The sequence below is a fragment of the Desmodus rotundus genome, chromosome 10 (assembly GCF_022682495.2).
Source record: "Desmodus rotundus isolate HL8 chromosome 10, HLdesRot8A.1, whole genome shotgun sequence".
In the NCBI taxonomy this organism is placed as follows: Eukaryota; Metazoa; Chordata; class Mammalia; order Chiroptera; family Phyllostomidae; genus Desmodus; species Desmodus rotundus.
The window spans coordinates 66,549,328-66,572,214 of NC_071396.1; positions in this window are offsets into that span (position 1 = coordinate 66,549,328).

Here is a 22,887-nt window from a genome sequence, read left to right on the forward strand (position 1 = left end):
GGCTTCCAGGACACTGTTTCTGTTTGGAACAACACCTCCTTCTGCTTTGCTGATCTCCTTCCTCCTTCCTTCCCTCCCTCCACCTTCCCCCTCTCCTCTGCCTCTCTCCCCACCATACCCAGGTTGCCACTGTTACCCCAGTGTCAAGCTGGAAACAGGGGTCTGACATGCAGCCCATTAGGGTGTCTTTCTTAAGAATGCCCACCTTTCCAAAACATGTTATACTAGGTTGGAAAGACAGAAAGCCTGCCTTTTTTCCAGCATATTTGATTTCCCTTCAGAAAATGAACTCAAATCTGGAGGACATATTGGGTTGTCCAAAAAGTCCATTTAGTCTTTTCGATAAAATAAAAGACACATCTTTCATTTTCACCAATAACTTTATTGAGTTGGAAATTTTGAGCATGCCAGCTATGTCCTGCATGATATAATGTTGATTGTTTTCAGTTAATGTCTTGATTTGATCACTATCAACTTCAACAGGTCTGCCCTATCGTGGGGCATCATCCAGTGAAAAATCACCAGCACAAACCTTCGCAAACAACTTTTGACACATTTGATCAGTCACAGCACCTTCTCCATATGCTGCACAGATCTTTTTGGGGGTTTCAGTTGCATTTTTACCTTTCTTGAAATAATAAAGTAAAATATGCTGAAAATGTTGCATATTTTCTTCCATCTTCAATATTAAAATGGCTAAAGAAAAATTCACCAATTTTGATGTTTTTCTTTTAAAGCATGCTGATATGACAGCTGTCATGATACAATCTAACAAAACTCTTTCAAATGAAGTTAAAAGAGTGCTACTTTTTTAACTAGAGTAGCACTAAGTGCTACTAGAGCCATCTTATAGAAAGAAACCAAATGAAATTTTTGGCCATCCCAATGCTATGTTTGATTGTTGAGTTCAACCCTGAACCAGGGTTGCAAGCATGGTATTTGCTTCCCTGCTTGGCTGGGGGTAGGACAGTGGGGTCTGACTGTATAGGTATACAGAGGCTCCTATACCACTGGCATGTTGGCAACTCATATCAGTATAATGTGAGAACTAACCTACAACCCCAAGCTGTGAGACTTTTATCCCTGATCAGTTTTACTCCTGCATGAGGTCTAGAAAAACCAGCTACATTGTCTGTGTGATTGGGATCCCATCCTTCAATTTCATTGGCAATAAGCAAGAGAGCAATGAGGATTAGAAAAGGGTTGCAAGGGCAGGATGGATGGCAGGGAAGAGGGAGGAAGTTGGGAACCACCACACAAGTTTGAAAAGTTGCTTCTGAAACAGTTCATTTCAATTCACTATTTTGATACTAAATAAATGTGTTGTATTCTTGGTTTTGAACAAGTTCATTCTTTGGGAAGACATATTTCCCTCTTTCATTCCCATTTCCTTTTAACAATACAAAACTTTTTCAGACAGTATTTTTTTTTTTTAATGTGATCCTGACACTCGTGGGAAGACTCTCCCTTCACTCTTTCTGGCTGACTTCTGCCCATTCGTTGGGCCTCAGCTTAGATGCCACTTCCTCCTGGAAGCCACCCCCAAACCTCCAGTCCAGGTGAGGTCACCCTCTGTGGTGGTGTTTTTGTGTTTCATTTTTCCATTACAGTTGACATTCAATATTATTTTATATTAATTTCAGGTGTACAGCATGGTGATTAGACAATCATACACTTTACAAAGTGTTCCCCCTGATATTTCCAGTACTCATCTGGCATCATTCATAGTCATTACAATATTACTGACTATATTCCCTATGGTGAACTTTACATCCCCATGGCTATTTTGTAACTACCAATCTGTAGTTCTTAATCCCTTCACCTTTTTCACCCTTCCACCCACCTCCCTGCCCATCTGGCAATCATCAAGTTGTTCTCTATATCTGAGTCTGTTTCTATTTTGTTTATTTGTTTATTTTGTTTTTTAGATTCCACATATAAGTGAACTCACATGGTATTTGTCTTTTTCTATCTGACTTATTTCACTTAGCATCCTAAGTGCCCATTAGCAGATGGAATGGATAAAAAAGCTGCGGCACAGGGACTTCCGGCCAAGATGGAGATGTAGGTAGACACACTATGCCTCCTTGCACAACCAAAAGAAGGACAATAACAATTTAAAAACAAAAATGACCAGAACTGACAGAAAATTGAACTTTATGGAAGTCCGACAACCAAAGAGTTAAAGAAGAAACATTCATCCAGACCAGTAGGAGGGGCAGAGACAGGCAGCCGGGTGGAGAGGACTTGCAGCAAGGCAGCGGGTGGCAGACAGGGTGGTCCCACATTCATGTACAGATAAACTGGGATGAACAAATGGGGAATAAGACAGACTGCTCAACCTAGAGTTCTAGCGCAGGGAAATAAAGCCTCAAACCTCTGATTGAAATCATCTGTGGGCGTTGAGGCAGCAGGAGGAGAAACTCCCAGCCTCACAGGAGATTTCACTGGAGAGACCCACAGGGTCCTAGAATGTACACAAGCCCACCCACCCTGGAATCAGAACCAGAAGGACCCAATTTGATTGTGGATAGCAGCGGAAGTGACTGAAAACTGGCAGAGAGCAGAGCAGGTGGCATTGTTCCCTCTCAGACCCCTCCCCCACATATAGAGCCACAATCCAGTGATGTAGGTTGTCCCGCCCTAGTGAACACTTAAGGTTCCCCTCCTTACTATGTAACAGGTGAGCCGAGACAAAAAAAAAAAAAAAAAAAAAAAAGGCCCAAATGAAAGAACAGATCAAAGCTCCAGAAAAAATACAATGAAGTGACAAAGAGTTGCCAGCCTATCAGATACACAGTTCAAAACACTGGTAATCAGGATGCTCACAGAATTGGTTGAATATGGTTGCAAATTAGAGGAGAAAATAAAGGCTATGCTAAGTGAAGGGAAGGAAAATGTACAGGGAACCAACAGTGACAGGAAGGAAACTGGGACTCAAATCAAAGATTTGGAACAGAAGGAAGAAATAAACATCCAACCAGAACAGAATGAAGAAACAAGAATTCAAAAAAATGAGGAGAGGCTTAGGAACCTCCAGGACAACTTGAAATGTTTCAACATTCAAATCATGGGGGTGCCAGAAGGAGAAGAGGAAGAGCAAGAAATTGAAAAGTTGTTTGAACAAATAACGAAGGAGAACTTCTCCAATCTGATAAAGGAAATAGACTTCCAGGAAGTCCAGGAGGTTCAGAGAGTCCTAAAGAAGTTGGACCCAAAGAGGAAGACGCCAAGGCACATCACAACTACATTAGCCAAGATGAAAGATAAGGAGAGAATCTTAAAAGCAGCAAGAGAAAAGGAGAAAGTAACCTACAAAGGAGTTCCCATAAGACTATCAGCTGATTTCTCAAAAGAAACCTTGCAGGCAAGAAGGGGCTGGAGAAAAGTGTTTGAAGTCATGAATGGCAAGGACCTACATCCAAGATTACTCTATCCAGCAAAGCTATCATTTAGAATGGAAGGGCAGATAGGGTGCTTCCCAGATGAGGTCAAGTGAAAGGAGTTCATCATCACCAAGCCCTTATTATATGAAATGTTAAAAGGACTTACCTAAGAAAAAGAAGAAGATCAAAACTATGAACAATAAATGACAACAAACCCACAACTATCAACAAGCAAACCTAAAAAAAAACAAAACCAAAGCCGAACTAAGCAAAGAACTAGAGGGTGGGTGTGTGGGTGGGAGGGAAAGCAATAAAGGGGGAGAAATGGGACAACTGTAATAGCATAATCAATAAAATAGATTTTTTAAAAAAGAAAACACACAGAAAGCATTTTGTGCAGTGCCTGGTTGAATAAAGGCTCAATGGAGGTTAATCCCCGTAGTCCTTCACATTTCATGTCCATACCCTTTCCACCTGGAAGCCCTTTCTCTCCTCCCTCAGTACCTCATGAAATCTGTGACACTCTTCTCTAGAATACCCATCTGCCTTGGCCCAGCTCCATTCTCTCCAGGCCTCCCTCTTTGCAGATGTCATTTGGAATGGAGCTCCTAACACATGCCAAGGGTTTCAATTCATATTTTAATGCATTGGGCTCTCTGGGGCATTTGGTTTTTAACAGGGATCAAGCTTTCAACCTAAGGATGAACCTTTAATGAAAGCGCTTCAGACACTTGGGACAGAACCCTGGATCGTAATGATTACACTTGACCCTCACTATAGACTTTAGATCCCACTGTGGGTTCCACTATCTACTCTTCCTGGGCTGAGATAATGTTGAAGTAGAGAGAACAATCAGCGTGAAAAACTGAACATGACACGTCAGTTGTCTGGAATTGAGAGGTGACACATTTCTGACCAAACTGCACAGAAACAAAGTGATATTTCAATGCTTAAAATGTTCATCTCACAAAAAGCCCTGGAATATGCTAATTAATGTAAGCAGAGCAGAGACATTTCTGCTAAAGAATGGTTGATACCGCTAAATGATCCAGTGAGATCACGTTCTGAAATGGATACTCTAGACTAAGGGGATTCGATATGCTGCCCTTTTGGCTAGAATTTTCTGGGGTGGAAATAAAACTCATCACCATACAGTTTGCTGGCATATGAAAGAAAAGTGAATTAATTTCAACCAACAATTGAGGTACAGGCTCTATAATGAATTTTTGTATTATTTTCTAGCATGAGAAGTTGTCTGATAGATGTAGTTTGTATACTAAAATATTGGAATTTATGGGCATTTTGATGGAGTACAGACAAGTGAAATATATTAGCACATATGGTACCTGTCCTAGTGAAATTCCCTGCCAACACAGTAACCAAAAACAATTGAAATCTTTGGTGGGGTGAATTTGGAGACACTACCAAAAGGTGGACTCTCCCTATACCTACCTGTACTGCCTGCAGTCTCTGGCCAAATGCAGTCAGGAGGTTTTTTGCTAAGTGGATGACACCATGCCGTAGGGCTGGGTTTGACTCACTGAGCATGCCTCAGACTCGACAAGGGACATAAGGTGCTATTCTTGCAAATGTCAACTCCTCAGTTCAAAACCTAAAAATGAAATAACATGAATTTTAAACATTTATGCACTGATCAATTGAGAATATGGTTCCAAGCATGAGATTATGAAGCCATGAAGCTGTTTTCAGTGTGTCTTGCATGTTCTCCTGATAATCTGCTTGTTCTAACTTGCAGTACAGCAGAGGAAGTGAAAGCATCATGCCTTTCAGCTCTTACACAAGTGGGACTGCAAGGTCAAGTAGCCTTTCTCAGGTGGCTTTTAACCTTAGCTATTGCCTGACTGGTGAGAGTAAGGCCACACAAGAGTTAGAGTTCAGACAAGAAAATATCTTCGGGAACATTTATGAATATAAAATAGACAGCCTCTTTGCCTTTAGTTTTACCTTCAAGTGGACATTGGCTATATTACTCAGGAAAGACTAGGTTATGCGGCAGAGCAAATATCCTTCAACAAAGGTATATTTCTTATTCGTGGTCTATATCCAACACAGGTCAGCAGGTGTGGAGGAGTAATCTGTTCCACACAGTCACTCAGGGACTCAGGGTAACAGAGGCTTTGCCATCTATAATGTGGCTGGTGGCCTAGGCAAGACAAGGTCCTGCATAGAGAGTGCACATCTGTGGTCCAGGCCAGAAGTACATGTCACTTCTGCTTGCAGTCAATTGGCTAGGCCTAGTCATACCGCACCACTGAATGGCAGGGAGGTTTGACATGTAGTCTTTTCAGTACTTGAAGGAGAGGAACTGGGAAATGAGCACTAGCAATGCCTATCAAATTTTATAATTTCATTCATTCATTCATTCACTCATTCATTCACCTAATGAGCCTGTACTAATGCAATTTTAGACCCCATAAGGGGTACACGCACACATAAAATGCATTCCCCTTCAAAATCAGGAGACATCATAGCTCAGGCTGGGAAAGGTGAGGTTTGAAACTTTGATTACTCATATTCAAATAATTACATCATTTGGAATATCTCTTCCCTAAAGATGGAGAATGATTTGCCCAGAGGAAGGGCAGATCAGATAGTGCTTGACATGCAAATGCCGGAATTACAAATGACCCCCACCATCAAGGGCTTGGCAACCTCCCTCACCCCGTCTGCAGGAGCACCACTCCTGGGCCCTGGAGAGCAGGAGGTAGTGTTCAGGGAAACTTTAGAAGATGTGAAAAGCAAGAACATGTGGTTGATGATTTTTTGTTGGTTCTGAGGCAGGGCTGGATCTGTCTGCCACAGTGGCTTGTCTTAACACTGTCCCAAGAATTTCTTTTGATTTAAGTTATGTGTGCAATTCAGTGAATTTGAGACCAACTGTGGTCATTGAACAGCTTCTTTTAAAAATCTATATACTGCCTAGAAGATCCTGCAATTTATAGTTATTGAGTGTGGGTCCATTCAATCAGGTATTTTTCTTTTCTAATACCTAGTTGAAGCTGGGGTGGGAGGCATTTGATTGAGTGCCAAGGATGAACTGGTTAAAGGGCTTGGGGCACCACTAGTAAAAATGGTGATGTTGGGGAAGAAACACATTTATCCAGGGCAAGAGGTGACTGTTCAGGTCCTTATCCAGGGCTCACTGCTCTAGGACACTGGGGAGGTGAGGGACAATATTTCAATGGGTCCATGTTCTGTGACAGCACTTGCTAAGAGCTTCACATACATTCAGCACATTTTATCCTAGCCCTGGATATGGGTTAGTTGCTGTTATCTCCATTTTACAGGAGAGCAACCTAGGTTAAAAGATAATACAGAATTTGTTCAAAGGGCTGGCAAGTGTCAGAGTAGGAATTAAAGGCTTCATGCTTTTTCCCTGATGCCACTTTCCTTTAGGTCATTGGCATCTCCCTCATTCCTTCAGTGGTGGTCTCCTGGCATCCAGGGAGGACTCAGGAAAGGCCTGAAAGGACCATAGTTCTCTATCCTTTTAGTCAAATAAGCCTCGATGGGCCAGCTCAGAAATCTCCCTTCTACATTTGATACCTATTCTATGGCAAAAGGCACACTGATCTCCAAGTTGCTTACTTACAAATGCATTCGGGGAAAAAATACCTAACTGATCATGGAAATCTGCTGATGTTATTAACCCCTTTAAAGATAGCCAGGTAGTCTCAAGGGGTTATTATTCTTTTAATTTCATTTATTTATTTTTAGAGGGGAAGGGAGGGAGAAAGAGAGAGAGAGAAATAACAATGTGTGGTTACCTCTCACGTGGCTCCCACTGGGGACCTGGACCGCAACCCAGGCAAGTGCCCTGACCAGGAATTGAAACAGTGACCCTTTGATTCTCAGCCCACACTCAATCCACTGAGCCATACCAGCCAGGGCTTAAGGTGTTATTTTAATACACAGTTCTGTGATGTATGACTGCTAAAAATATCACTCTCTATTCTCAACTAATTTCTTGGGATGAAAAATTTGGAATCTGACTCAATGAGTATTCCAACCTTCGCCTTTCCTGCATTTGACAAATACTATATACTTTTCTATGATAGATTTATCTGGTTCACATCTTCCCCATGTGATCTATTGAAATTAGCTGGGAGTGGGGTACGGTCTCTAAAATGAAATGTCTTCACCCTAAGTTCTGCAATAACACAGAATGTTATAATGAATAGGATCATTTTTTTTCTTGTTAGTTTTCAGGTAAAACTCCTGCGTTCACCTGGGTTCCTTCTTAAACTGGATCTGCCACTAATCACCAATGAATTGATAGGGATATCTTTTAACTAGTCTGTGTTCCAGGCAGTCTGAATCTCAGCCTGAAAAATAAGTGTGATGAACTGCAGGATTTGTAAGTTTTTTTAGTACTCTGGAATTCTAGGATCTGCGAACAGTGGGATCACTGAGAAAACCAGTTCAGGATCAATGTGAAGTGTGGGGTCTTTTAAATTAGAAGATGCAGAGCTCTGGCCAACTTCCTGCTGCCTGTGTGGACATCTGGCATGCTATTTTCCTTTTGGCACCTGTTCTGGTGTGTGATGTAGACCGAATAATTTCTCAGAGCATCAGAAAGGCTGTCTTGGTTCTCCAGGGACTTGGAAGGTAACAAAAACAGGTGCAGGAAGCAAATAAACCATTTTATGTTGTCATGGCCTGTTGTCTGGGAGGACTTGACCATCATCGTGTAGCCTACTAAAGCATCCTTCCGAGGGAAAGGGAGAGGGAGTCACAAGAAGGTGACCTGCTAGCAACTGTCTGTCAAAGAAAAGCTCAACAAAAGACTCCTTTCATGAAGGTCCAAGAACTTCAGGTTTAAAGTGAGGATAAGAATTTGTCGTTGCTGACCTTTCTATACCTACATTTCAGTGCTTTTGCCTTGAAACCCTGGAAACCTTCCTGCTCAAACACAAAACCCCCTATACTACATGAAATTTACTTGTTTTTCTCTGACTCTTTCTCTTTGGTGAATTCAGGCTGTTTTGAGACACCCAAACTATGGCTTTCTTAAGTCCATTTGATAGTAATAATGATGATGATAATAATAAACACAAGTTAAATTATTTGGCTTTATACAGACAAAACCACCTATTACATGAATGACAGACCACTTCTACTTTTTAGATAAGGTGAACCCAAAATGGACACCTGCATTTGTCCATGTTGGTCATTTTCTTCCCATTTAGGGGAGAAAAATAATGTTTTCCTCTACCTTTCTATGTTCTTGAGTGAGACAACCTGTAATAAAAAAGATTAACAGGAGAAAAATAAAGAGAAGTTTGATAACAACTTGACTTCCTGTACACATGGGAGATACTCAAGAGAACTGAGTAACTTCCTGAAATGGCCCAAACCACCACCTAAAATATCACTTCCAGCTAAAGACAAAAGATGAAGTTGGAAGGTAGGGAGTCAGTTTTGGAGGTATTCAGGCAAAGCACAGGAAAAAAGGGTATGATTTTTATGCAGATTTAGTCAGTGCCTTCTCCACTGATGAGAGTTTCTGAAGAGTTGGTCTGGTCTTCTTTCTCTTCCTGGTACAGACAAAGAGATGCCCTTGCAAAGGGAAATTTCCTTTATAAATGTAAATGTCTTTTACAAAAGGGTAACTTCTATTTGGTTTTCAGAGCTTCTTCTGGGTCTGCAGTTTCTAAAAAATAACCAGCTCAAAATAATCCTTATCCAAGGAGGCATATTCTTGGATGGAAATTCTGCTCCCCTTTGCCTTCTTCCAACTTCTGATAAATATTAAAAGAGGGAGTGTACAAACAGGAAAGCAGTTGGTGATCCATACATGTAGCTGTGGTTCAACAGTTTGACACTAACTACAGATAATCACAAATTATGATTCTCATTGCAACTGTATTCTTCAGATTGCAAAATATTTTGCTTTTATGTTGCTTTCCTTTGTGGATGAAAAAGGGACCACGTACTAAACCTGACAAGCTCAGGGGAGGCCTGTGTGGTGGCCTTACAAACTCAGAGACCTAAGTAACCACAGAGAATGGTCTGAAATTAAAACTTCCTAACTAAAAGCCAGTCATGGCAGGTAGTCACACCCCAGGCTGGTATCTTCCTTGACAAAGATGAATATTTACCTTAACTGAGCTTGTCTATTGTCACTTTAGCATCTATGATAACATATCTTTAGAATGCCAGAGTAATCTCCTTTTTTCCAGACCCCTCAGGGCACAACCTCCCACCAGGTGAGTGTCAGGTAAGAGATGTGTAATGCGCTAAATTTTTCCATAGCAGTATTATCCGTTTCTATTTTGTGTTGACAGTTGTCTTCCCAAAGAGACCACCAGAAACACTTGCTGATTAAGCAAAGCTGAGTGTGTTAGACCTACAGCAGGCAAGGAGAATACCACATTATCAGTCTCGTTGTATCTCAAAATGAGAAAATTAGAAACTAGGATATTATGGAAGGTGTTATAACTTGGACTGAGTGATTTTAAGGTGTGTCTTGCAAAGTAAGGAATAGGATAAGACTGGGGAAAGTTCAAGACATAATAGCTTTGAATCTTTTCTACACTGAGTCTTTGCTAATACACATCCCTAAAGCCGGGAGAAGAGGTGGGGCAGCTCCCCAAGGGCACCAGTTGTCTTATGGGGGAGGGGCCTCTGCAGCATCTGCCAGAGAGTATGTACTAGACCTCACCAGGGTGGGCCACCTCTTGGGCCCATAGGGTCCAGAGGGGACTGTAGAATCATCCTCCTCAGGGTTGTCCATCTAGATGTCCCTGACCCACATTTCAAGATCCCAGGTTTTCTATACCAGGGCCCTGGCCTTTGCAGAACAGACCTGCCTTGGCTGAGCCTTGAAAACTCTCTGGAGCTCCTGGACTCTAACAATGCGATCTTCAGTACATTTCTGGGCTACGTCTGTCCTTCCTCTGTAAGAGATAAAGGCCCCTTTGTAAACCATCACAGAGACCCTATGTTAACCGGCCTCAGTTGTTCGTTATTCTTCTGGGCATCAAAACAACTTAGCAGCATCCAACCCATGCTGCTCTTTTGTAGGCATTTTTAAAAAATATTTTATTTATTTATTTTTAGACAGAAGGGAAGGAAGGGAGAAAGAGAGGGAGAGAAACATCAATGTGTGGTTGCCTCTTGCACACCCCCTATTGGGGACCTGGCCAGCAACCCAGGCACATGCCCCGACTAGGAATTGAATGAGTGACCCTTTGGTTCACAAGCCAGCACTCAATCTACTAAGCCACACCAGCCAGGGCTTTTGTAGGCATATTTTTTACCTGTATTTTTTAAATGCCTGCATTGTGGCACCTGCCACCACATTCCCTCCACCAGAACATTTTCTAGGACACTACTGGTGAAATTTTGAGCAACTGAGCCACTTCCTTACACCAGGGACTCTCAGGGCCCCACCTGTCAACTAGGATAGCTAGCTCCTCATCTGCTGGGAGGTGGTTAGGCCAGTCCCACATCCCCATCTTACTGCCTGTTTTCTCAAACCACTCCCCTGCTTGTGTTATTCTGGGTCCCCAAAAAGCAGACACAATGACAGGGTTAATTATGCAAGAAATTTATTAAGAGAAAGGCCTGTGAAAGGTAATGGGGAGAGCCGGGAGAGAAAGAAAGAGCCATCAGACTGCAATGCAGGTCTGAGCACAAGCGGAAGGAAGAGAGAGGAAGGGAAGTGTAGACGGAAGCTTCCAGACTATTTTGAAGTTCTTAGGGATATTCAGAAAAACTGCTGCAAAATCCTGAGCTAGGGCTGCCCATTAGACCCCCAGGAAGGGCCTGCTGTGCTCAGTCTGTCAGTTGTGGGCAGGCAGCAGATCTGAAACACCAAGGCCTTGGTGCAAACTCAGCAGTGGATCTCAGAGCTGGGCACCTGGGTCTCTCACAACTCATTGATTGATGTCTCTCTTTCACGTCAGTATTTCTCCCTCCCTCTCTCTCTCTTCCTTCCTCTCTCTCTAAAATCAGTAAACATATCCTTGCGTGAGGATTTAAAAAAAATTGTGCATTACTAAATCAGCAGAACCACTCTCTAAGCAAGACCTCTTCTCCTGCGCTTTGCTTGCTCACCTCCCTCTCCTGGAGGGCTCCCTGTGCTCACCCTGTCTCCTAGTGCAGTGGCTCTGCTTCTTCTACTCCATCAGCTCTCCTTTCTTTATTTTCCTCCAGCCAGCTTGGCTTTCACACAACAAACTCCCTAGCTCTTTTTTTCTTTTTATTGTACCCACCTGGCAAAACCCCAATCATATATGAGACAAAATATATACAGTATTGTAAAATAAAGATATTAATTATAAACTTAAAATATTACACATATTTCCTCTACTCTGGACACGTTACACACCAGAGCCCCTTGGTCCCACCATGCACTGGGATCATCATGTTCTGTGGGACCACAGAGCTGCCTTGTGCTCTTACGTATCTCTCTGGCCACCTCTTTTGCTCACTCTTCAAACATCATCTCTCCTCAGTCTCAGATGCCTACTCCTCTTCTGCCCTTTTGGCAGATGACTGAGCATCCCACTTCACAGAGAAAAATAGAAGCCACCAGATGGACATGGTCTTCTCTGTCTGCTATCATCTCTGCAAACCTCCTTTAAACTTTACCACTCTGTTCTTTCTGCAGAAAGAGAACCCGGCCTTCCTCCAAGCACAGGGCTACTCCTCACCTGTGCTGTGGGTGCCACCTGTACCCACTCTGTCTCAGAAACCTCACACTCTTGGTCATTCTTTTGTTTTTTTCTTTGCATTATTCCTTTTATCTTCAACTCCTCCCTCCCAAAGGCCTCTTTATACTAAATGTTTAAATATCTGCAAACCAAACCAATCTAAGTCAGAAGAAAAGAAAGGAAACCCTCTTTTCTCCTCACTCCTCAAAGCTGCTGCTGCTGCTGCTTGTGTCTCTTTCTGCCTCTTCACAGCCAGTTTTCTCAGAAGTCCTGATTATTTTTGCTGGCTTCATTTCCTCCCTTTGTATTCAGTCTTCAATGCTCCAATTCTGTGAAACCACTGGTTCAGCTCTTGTTCGGGCAGCCAGTGATCACTACATTCAAGAAATGCTTTTCAGTTTTCATTGCACTTGTTGTCTCAGCATCATCTGATACCACTAACCTAACCACCCCCTCCCTGCCTTCTGTGCAAGATACAGTGGGTTGGCTCCTGCCACATTCATTCCACTCCCCTCCTTGCATACCTTCTTGGCAGAGGGGAGAGAGCTAAAAACAACATTTTCCATATTCCCTTGCCACCGTTTCCAGATGAGATTTAGATTTCACCAATCAGACACTCTCTCGGAGGAGTGCCATTTGAAACTGAGACAAATGGTAGACAGGTGGGGCTTGAGGCATCTGTTGTGCTGGTGGCCCTGTGGTGGAGGCAGGAAGGTGCTGAGGCCAGCAGCTGGGTGTGGCTCCCCATGGCTGTCCCTGGCGGTGTGGGCACTAGCTCCTTTGGAAGATCAACTCTGCAGTGTGGGTTTGGGAGTTATTCCTGAAAGTTCAGCCTAGATAGAGTTTGTTTCCTTGCCTTTCCTAAGTTGCCTATGACTTTAAAAAAAATTGTTTTTAATCTTCACCTGAGGACATGTTTGTTGATTTTAGAGAGAAAGGAAAGGAGAGGGAGAGGGAGAGAGAGAGAGAAACATCGATGTGAGAGAGAAACATCGATCAGGTGCCTCCTACATATACCCTGACTGGAGATAAAACCCACAACCTAGTATGTGCCCTGACTGGGAATCAAACCCGCAACTTTTTGGTGTATGGGATGATCCTCCAACAGAGCCATCTGACTAAGGCTGCCTATGACTTATAATAAATCTCTCTTATTTGTATTAGCTACATGGAGTCTGTTGTCTGAAACTAAAAACATTGCCAAAATAGTGAGTTTCTTTTTTTTTTTTAACTGATGAATCATTTATTTGGACAAGACAAAAATATCTTCACATTGTTTCCTTTTATACAGAAAGTTGAACATTTCAGATATATTAGGGTCCTTTCTTTTCTCTTTTCAACACAATTCATTTCAATTGGATCCCAGGGACTGTTTCTTATTTTAGGATTCACATTTAAGTAACACATGTGCGCCCACGACAGCCACAAGAGCATACTTGAACTCTGCATAGTCATTCGTTATTATGATGACCATAGTAACTTCTGGCTCTTCTCTTTAAGTCAGTTCTGGCCTTGTTTGTACAAGCCTCTATCATCAGCTGCATTATTATCTCCTTCTGTCAGAAAAGTGATGTCTTTACTATCTTGCCCAGCTCTCACAGGGTCTTCCAGGCAATTTGTTAAGAACAGAGGTCTACCCTGTAAAAGACTGGCTCCACACTGCCACTGAGTACCCCATCAGCTCTGCCACCAGGAAAGGCCACCCTCATTATTCTCATCTTCCTTGTGCCTCCCGGGTCCTCCTCCCGTTTGCATCTGGCAACCCAGGCAGCAATTTCCAGGGCTCCCTCACAGGCTCCTTCATCTTCTTGCCCTCCCCCCATCTCCTAGCCTTGCCCATGCTGCTCTCAGACCCTGTGTAAAATGATCCCCTGTTGACATGTCCAGCCAACCCCTTTTCTGTATATAACCAATGTGTTAGCTTTTATTGTACTATAACAAAGTACCACATATCTAGTGACTTAAAGCAATGTCCACTTATTATCTCACAGTTCCGTAGGTTAGAAATGCCAGTACAGTGTGGCTCAGCAGGACCTTCTGCATATAAGGGAAGGCTGAAATCAAGGACAGCTGGGTAACATTCCTTTTAGAGGCTTTTGTGATGAACCCATTCCGGCTTGTCTGAGTTGTTGGTAGAATTTAGGTCCTCGAGGTTGTAGTGCTGAGGTTTCTGTTTCCTTGCTGGCTGCCAGCCAGGAGCCTCTCTCTGTTCCTTATGGCCTCCTGTATTCCTTGCCATGCTGCTCTCTCCTTCTTCAAACCAGCACCAGTGTGTTGAGAACTTCTCATGCCTCGAATCTCCAGCCTCTTCCTTAGTCTCTTTTTTTTTCTGTTGGACAAATTCACTGCTTTTTTTTTTAACTGAGTTAAAATACATATAACATGGAATTCCTTATTTTTAATTACACAATTCAGTGGTTTTTAGTACAGTCACAATATTGTGCGACCATCACCATTATCCAATTCCAGGGCATGTCCATCAACCCAAAAGGGAGCCAGGTACCTGTTAGCAGTCACTTCCAATTCTTCCCTCTCCCTGTTCTCTCGCACCTGCTAATTTGCTTTCTGTCTCTATGGATTTGCTTATTTTGGACATTTCATATAAATGAAATCTTGTAGTGTATGATCCTTTGTGCCTGGCTTCTTTCATTTAGCAGGTTTCACCCATGTTGTATCACATATTAGCTCTTCATTCTTTTTTATGGCTGAATAATATTCCATTGTGTGAATGGACAATTTGTTTATGTGTTCATCAGTGACAGACATTTCAGTTGCTTATACCTTCGGCTACTGTGAATAATAATGCTGCTCTGAATATTTGTGCACAAAGTTTTGTATAAATGTATGTTTTCATTTCTCTTGGGTATATGCCTAGGAGTAGAATCACTAGGTTATATGGTAACTTCATGTTTAACTTTTGTGGAACTGCCAAAATGTTCTCCACAGTAGTTGTACAATTTTACACTTTTTCTAGTGATATGTTATCTCCCCCACCTCCTTAATATAGTCATCCTAGTGCTATTTCACTGTGGATTTAATTTGCATTTCCCTGGAGACTAATAATGTTGAACATGTTTTAATATCTTTATTGATCTTCTTTGGAGAAATGTCAATTTAAATCCTTTTCTCCATCTTTAATTGAATTTTTGTCTTTTTATCATCGAGTTGTAAGAGTTCTTTATATATTCAGGATACTAGACCCTTGTCAGATATATGGTTTGTAAATATTTTTCCCATTATTTTTACTTCCTTAATAGGGTTTTAACTTTGACTAAATTCATTTAATCTTTTTTTTTTGGTTGCTTGTGTTTTTGGTGTGTCATATTTAAGAAATCTTTCTGCTTCTAGGGCTCATGTGATTATGTTGGGCTCACATAGATAATCTAAGATTATTCCTTAAGGCTCCTAATCAGATCTGCAAAGTCCCTTTTGTCATGTAAGGTGATGTATTCACAGGATGTGGGCATCTCCAGAGTGGGGGTGCATTCTGCCTATCACAACCAGCTCCTTAACATCTTTCAGGTGTCTGAAGCCCTTTGGATTCAACACATCCACAGTCTGTCCTCTCCTGGCATTCATTATCCTAGTGAAGATACTATCTATCCATTTCAAAAGACAAAGCATTCAAAGACATCCTTGAAATCTCCTTTCTTACTTTCTACATCTTGTTCATTGTCAAGTACTGTGATTTTTACCTCCTGAATTTCACATCTATCTATACGTTTTCTCTACTTCCACCAATCTTATCTACTTCCTGCTAGTTTTTTGACTTTTTATAAATAACAGATGTTACCGTAAGTGTAATGTATCTCCTAAGCCTTCAGAAGTGTGCTTGACACACATTTAGCTTTCAGTAAGTGTTAGCTACCACACTGCTGCTGTTGTTAGTTCAAGAAGAGACAAGATTTCTGGACGCTTCCTGTGAGCCCCTGTGTAGTTTGGTCCCGCCCTCTCTCTCAAACTTCATCTGGCAGTGTCCCCCTTGCTCTCTGTGCTCACCTTGCTTGCCTTGCTCCAGGTCCTCACACTCTCTGTGCTTCCTCCCACTCTGTGACCTCAGCCTGGACCATATTTCTCCTTCCTCTTCTTCACCTGGTGAACTCTTATGCTCATTAAATCTCAGTGTAAATGCAACTTCCTCTGAGAATTTCTCCCTTTTTCCCTTGACTAGGTCAACTGCCTTAGGTTGTACCTAGCATGGTGCTATGCACGGGTCCTTGTCACAGCTGCAGTTTTACATATGTTTGTGTAATTATCTGATTTATGACATTCTCCCTCACTAGACTTGAAGCTCACCAAATAGCTCTTACCATCTAGCACAAGGCATGGCATGAACTAGTTGCTCAGTAAGTATTTGTTGAATAAATGTATGGTCTCACAGGACCCAAAAACATTGGGCCTATAGAGTGATCATTTGGCTGACTCTTTTCTGATGTACAAATAAATGAAGACCACTAAAGTGAAAAACAAGCAAAGGCTATTTAGTCAGAGCTTGCAAGAAAGTCAGCCACCATCACTCCTTTTGTCAGAGACTCAAAGACAGACAGAGGAGTGAAAAAGCTTTTTAGTGAAATAAAGGGGAGGTTTCAAGGTGTGCCCTGACTGGAGGCTGTGGGCATAGAAAGCTACAGGCAGGCTAACTGGTAGCAGAGCATCCTTTGTAACTGGTTAGGGCCGCACAATTCGCTTTTTCTGGTTGGTCCTATGTTGGAATCAGGCACAAAAATAGCTGTCTGTCAGTTATTAATTAAGTCCTGGCCATTTTAGGGCTAAAGTTGTTACAGAGAGGTTGCTATTTGGCTACCTGGACTGTTTGCTAGCGATGGTGGTATCAGCTCTTATAAGTCTAACCTTATAGTAGGTAGTACTTTTGCTTCCTGGGCTGGTTGTTATACGTAATGGGTTGTTTCCTGGCTAGTTACTACAGGTATTGGTCAGAGCTCTATTTTTATATATGGTTTGACCATTATCCATTTGCATATTCAGTCTGTCATTCATATATATAGGAAAGGGGATCTAGGAGTGTTAAGAGACTTGCCCAAGTTCACACAGCTTGTTAAAAACATCGACCTGGTAATGTATACCTTACCCTCCTACCCCTCCCACTCACAGAGAAGGCAGTCAATGCCTGTGATGCACATGGTTTTTGTCCTGTAATGTATGAACCAAGGGCTGAGGTTCTTTTAAAATATTTTTAAGGAGATTAAAGAACTATAAAATAATTTGTGACTCAAGGGTGATAATATGGCATTTAGTCTTACAATTATGAAAAGCTCTGTATCTTCCCTTGATAAGTAAGTTAGCTTTCATTTTCTCCTGGTGTGGTTGTAGGGTTCAGATTACTCATTTAAATGTGGTTTTCCTTAAAGCACTTAAAGACTTGAGCTGGTGGATGCAGAGGGCAGTGTTGGCATGTATGACCCTCAGGAATGTAATTGTGTCAGACGTAGGAAGAGAGAACTATAATTTGTAGACCTAGGAAAGGATCATTTTTAACTTCAGGGAATTTCCCAAGAAAGGTCTTGTCTGGAATCAGGTTGACTGAAAGATCAGTATATTGAAAATCTCAGTCCCTGCGATTATCATCAGAATACAAGTGGCTTCTCAATAAGCCCTGTGGAGTGGGTCCCCTGAGTGAGCCTCATCACCGATCACATCTGCAGTCTGTTATACATCTCGGGAGTGGTAACGATGTGGTGGAAAGAGACCCTCGAGGAGTTGTCTCTTCAAGAGCATGGTGGGACGTGGTCAAGCCACCGCTGGTGACTTTAGCTTGAAATGGCTTGTAATAAGGTTTTCCTGATGAGATTCCATGTATTTACAGTCTTTCTTAGCCCTTCCTAGGATAGTTCAATTGCTTAAAGTTACTATTACACCCTGACCAGTGTAAACCCACTTACTTATTACAGCTTAAAGAATTCAGCTACTTCACCCTTCATGAATGTGCCCAAATAAAAATGTGTTTTTGCATATTTAAACCCAGCAAGTTATGAATTGAACAGATATAAACTCAGTTTTTTAGTGTTGTTATATTCACATTGTAAACAAACATATTTCACTAATTTTTATTTAGTGCCTTTGATGAAACTGCTGAGGTCACCAATTCAACCTATATAGCAAAGTGATAAAAATCCTCAATTCGAACTTCACTAGGTTGATGTATGTTGTGATTTAGGGGGAGGATGAAGTCAAGTTTATATCTGAACTATATGTGGGGGAGGGATTACTTAAGCAAGTAGTGGAGTGACTGTGGAACAAAATGTTTCTTAAGATGTTACTTTCATGCATCACAGAAGCGTTCTTTTGTGCATGAGTAATTGTGCTAACTGTAAATCATTTTATCTACACATTACGCAGGTTCTCTACATTATGCAGCATTGTTAGCCAAGTTCAAGTTATTGTTTGTACTGGAAAAATATAAATCTGCCTTTCATTAAAAAAAAAGAAAAAAGAAAAACAATATAGAGCTAAGACCATGATCTGCAGATCCAAAATAAAATAAAAATGGTAAGAAGCATGTATTCTTATATTTGTGTTATTGAAAGATAAGTTGAGCCATGCTAAAATTTTTTTTAGAGTTTGCTTGAGCAAAAATCTGTTTGAATGGGGCAGCACTAAACCAGAATTGGTTAGCACTCTGCCAACAAGAGTCAGGGGAAAGATGTAGAGAAAGTGTTGAAACAAACTAAGGAGATTATTGATTGGCCATAGCTTAAAGCCTAGTGGGCTGTTTGCGACTGGTTGTCCCTAGAGTTTTGACTTTGTAACCTTGAGGCATTTATAGGCTTAGATTGTGGTTTGCTTAGATAGGCTGCTATGGCCTTAGAGCCACCCCAGTGTAATGGCCTCCTTGTCTGATTAATTTAACAGTGTCCAGGTCCAGTTTGCAGCTTCAGATTTGACCTCTGGTGTGCCCAATAGGGAATACAATCCCATCCACCCCCTCTCAGAGCTCCTCAGGCTGCCTTAGGCTCACACCAGTGGCAAAAGCTGCAATCAGGGTTGGCAGAAGGCTCCTCGATTCTTTCTAGAAGCTAATTATGGAAGGAGGAAAGTTGCAAGGAGAAAGTTTGAAGTAAAATCATCCTCCATTTCTGTAGCTGAGTATTGTACTTGTCTGTAGGTCAAATCTTTTAGACAAACATAAGCCCCAGACTATGCTTCTGAGTGACAAAGAGTTTAGAGTCTTGCCATTGGGTCTGAACACTGCCCGACTCACCTTCAGTGTAGGTTGCTCCCCAGAGAAGATCCATACACATGTTTCTTGAGGAGATCAAGTAATTGTCACACATAGACTGGATGCCTCCCACCTCCCAGTCTGACTCTGTGTTCCTTCACTCTGCAGAGGAGGAAGGCTTCACAGGATGGCACTCCCTCCTTGCTCTATGCCTTCCAAAGTAATATGGAACAGAAAGAGTTCATCCACCCAGCCCTTGCAGAGCCAAGCACTAAGCACTGAGAATTGTAGTAGAGAAATATTGGCTATTTTATTATGAATAGTGCCATCCAGGAGAATGCAAAGTTAATGCTCAAAAGCCTGAATTCCCTGATGGTGTGTAGGGTACAGGTTATATAGGATGAAATCACAAGATACCATGGGTTAGGGGATTGTGCTGGGACTGATTGGTTGGAGGTGAGGTAAATTATTTTTTGAAATCTTGGACAGTTCTGAGGTTTGTTCCAGTGTCCCTTTGTTTGGTCTCACGGGAAGGTAGTATGGGAGTCACTCCACTTTAGGGCTCAGGAGCTGGAACATAATTTAGGTCAAGATGTTACCTTTAACTTGTCAGCAGTTCAGACCCTGGGGCCATTAGTCAGGTTCAGGCTACTGTCCTTAGCTGCCTCAGGGGTTTGCTGATTATGAAGTGGGGGAAGGCTAGGTCTCTGAGGGGTATAAAGAAAGATGATTTTTAGAGCTAGGATTTAAAACTAAATTTAATCAAAGTCATAAGGACCCTCAGTTTCAGAAGTTCTTTTCCTTTACCAGCATACCCTTCTACCCTCTTCCCTGTGCTAGAGTCTTCCACACCGAGAAGAAATGCCAGAACCATAGTCTGGTCCTGTGTCTTGCAAATTCTGCTGCTTTGGGTGTTTGCAGAAGTTCGAAGGCTTGTTTCTCAGCTTAGGAGACTGCTGAGATCTGCAACCACACTTATTTGTAGGGTTTGTATCTTTGGCTTTTTCACCTTGTAATAAATAAATTTATTTTTTCTAACACTTGCTACTCAAAGTGTTTTCATAAATGAACAGTATTGACCTGTTTATCCCCAGAGTGTGTTAGAAATACCAAGTGCCAAACATCACCCAATCAGAATTCCTGGGTGACTCATATGCATATTGAAGTTCCAGTAACTTTGCTCCAAACAACCATATGAGGCCATGTTCCATATGACGTGGCAGAGACATGAGGCAGGAAGTAGATCAAGACAGGATTTCTAAACCTGGACTTCTGGCCAAAATGGAGGCATAGGTAGATACACTGTGCTTCCTTGAACAACCAAAAGAGGGATAACAACAAATTTAAAAACAAAAAACAACCAGACTGCCAGAAAATCTAACTGTATGGAAGTGTGACAACCAAGGAGTTAAAGAAGAAACATTCATCCAGACCAGTAGGAGGGGTGGAGATGGCCAGCCAGGGCAGAGAGGACCCACAGCAAGGCAGTGGCTGGTGGCATGGCTGCAGCTGGCGGATTGGGTGAGGTGTTGGCTGGTGGAGTGGGTGGTCCCACGTTTGTGTGTGGATAAACTGGGAGGAAAAACTGGGGAGCGAGACCATGCAACCCAGGGTTCCAGCACAGGGGAATAAAATCTCAAAACCCCTGACTGAAAAAACTTGTAGGGGTTGCAGCAGTGGGAGAAACTCCCAGCCTCACAGGAGAGTTCATTGGAGAGACCCAAAGGGTCCAAGAATGTGCACAAACCCACGCACCTGGGAATCAGCACTGGAAGGGCCCAATTTCCTTGTGCATAACAGGGGAAGTGACTGAAAGCTGGCCCCAAGTCAAGCAAGCAGCATTGTTCCCTCTCAGACCTCTCCCCCACATACAGCTCCACAACCCAGTGACCCAGGGGTTGCATCACCTTGGCCAATACCTAAGGCTCCGCCCCTTACTACATAACAGGCATGCTGAGACAAAAAAAATATGTCCCAAATGAAAGAACAGATTAAAGCTCCAGAAAAAATACAACTAAGTGGCAAAGAGATAACCAACCTATCAGATGCACAGTTCAAAACACTGGTAATCAGGTTGCTCACAGAATTGGTTGAGTATGGTTGCAAAATAGAGAAAAAGGTGAAGGCTATGAAAAGTGAAATAAAGGAAAATGTACAGGGAACCAACAGTGAAGGGAAGGAAACTGGGACTCAAATCAATGGTTTGGACCAGAAGGAAGAAATAAACATTCAATCAGAACAGAATGAAGAAACAAGAGTTCAAAAAAATGAGGAGAGGCTGAGGAACCTCTGGGAAAATTTTAATCATCCCAACATCTGAATCACAGGGGTGCCAGAGGAGAAGAGGAAGAGCAAACAATTGAAAACTTATTTGAACAAATAATAAAGGAGAACTTCCCCAATCTGGCAAAGCAAATAGACTTCCAGGAAGTCCAGGAAGCTCAGAGAGTCCCAAAGAAGTTGGACCCAAGGAAGCACACACTGAGGCACATCATACTTACGTTACCCAAGATGAAACAGAAGGAGAGAATCTTAAAAGCAGCAAGAGAAAAGGACACAGTTACCTACAGAGGAGTTCCCATAAGACTGTCCTCTGGTTTCTCAAAAGAAATCTTGCAGGCAAGAAGGGGCTGGAAAAAAGTATTTGAAGTCATGAAAGGCAAGGACCTACGTCCAAGATGACTCTATCCAGCAAAACCATCATTTAGAATGGAAGGGCAGATAAGGTGCTTCCCAGATAAGGTCAAGTGAAAGCAGTTCATCCTCACCAAACCCTTACTCTATGAAATGTTAAAGGGACTTATCTAAGAAAAAGAAGATCAAAACTATGAACAATAAAATGACAACAAACCCACAACTATCAATAAGCAAACTTAAAAAAAAAAACAAAACCAAAAACAAACTAAGCAAAGAACTAGAACAGGAACCTAATCACAGAAATGGAGATCACAGGGAGGGTTATCAGCGGGGAAGGGGTGGTGGGCAATGTGGGAAAATGTACAGGGAATAAGTAGCATAAATGGTACGTACAAAATAGACAGGAGGAGGTTAAAAATAGTATAAGAAATTTAGAAGTCAAATAATTTATATGTACGACCCATGGACATGAACTAAGTGAGGGGGATTGCAGGGCAGAGGGGAATAAAGAGGGGAAAATGGGACAACTGTAGTAGCATAATCAATTATATATATATAAGAATTTCTGAACCTGCACCCTTTAAAGAAACCTCATCTCACCTATTCCTGAATTGCACTCAGTAAGGCCATGGGCTTCAGCCTCAAGAATCTAGACACAGCTTTGGGTAGTGGGTTTGTTGGGTTGGACAAAAACAGACTTCAATGCTCTCATGTTGAAACATTTCTCAGAATTAGTCTGCAAATGTTTGACTCCGCAGACATTTAAGTCTGACAAGCATCTGTGTGGCCTTCCCAGTGTCTATAGCACACACTTCCATGTGATCCCGGCTCTAGCAGACCTGGTTTGCAATTCTGTGTGGCCTCTGTGACTGATAGATGCAAATTATTTCTTGTTTGGTAAAGGTTCAGTTTACTTTCTTCCCTCACTGTGCAAAACCAGTTTTGCCTCAATTTGCATATTAATTCCCATTTACCTGATCTATAAATTTGTTCTTTAGAATCTCTT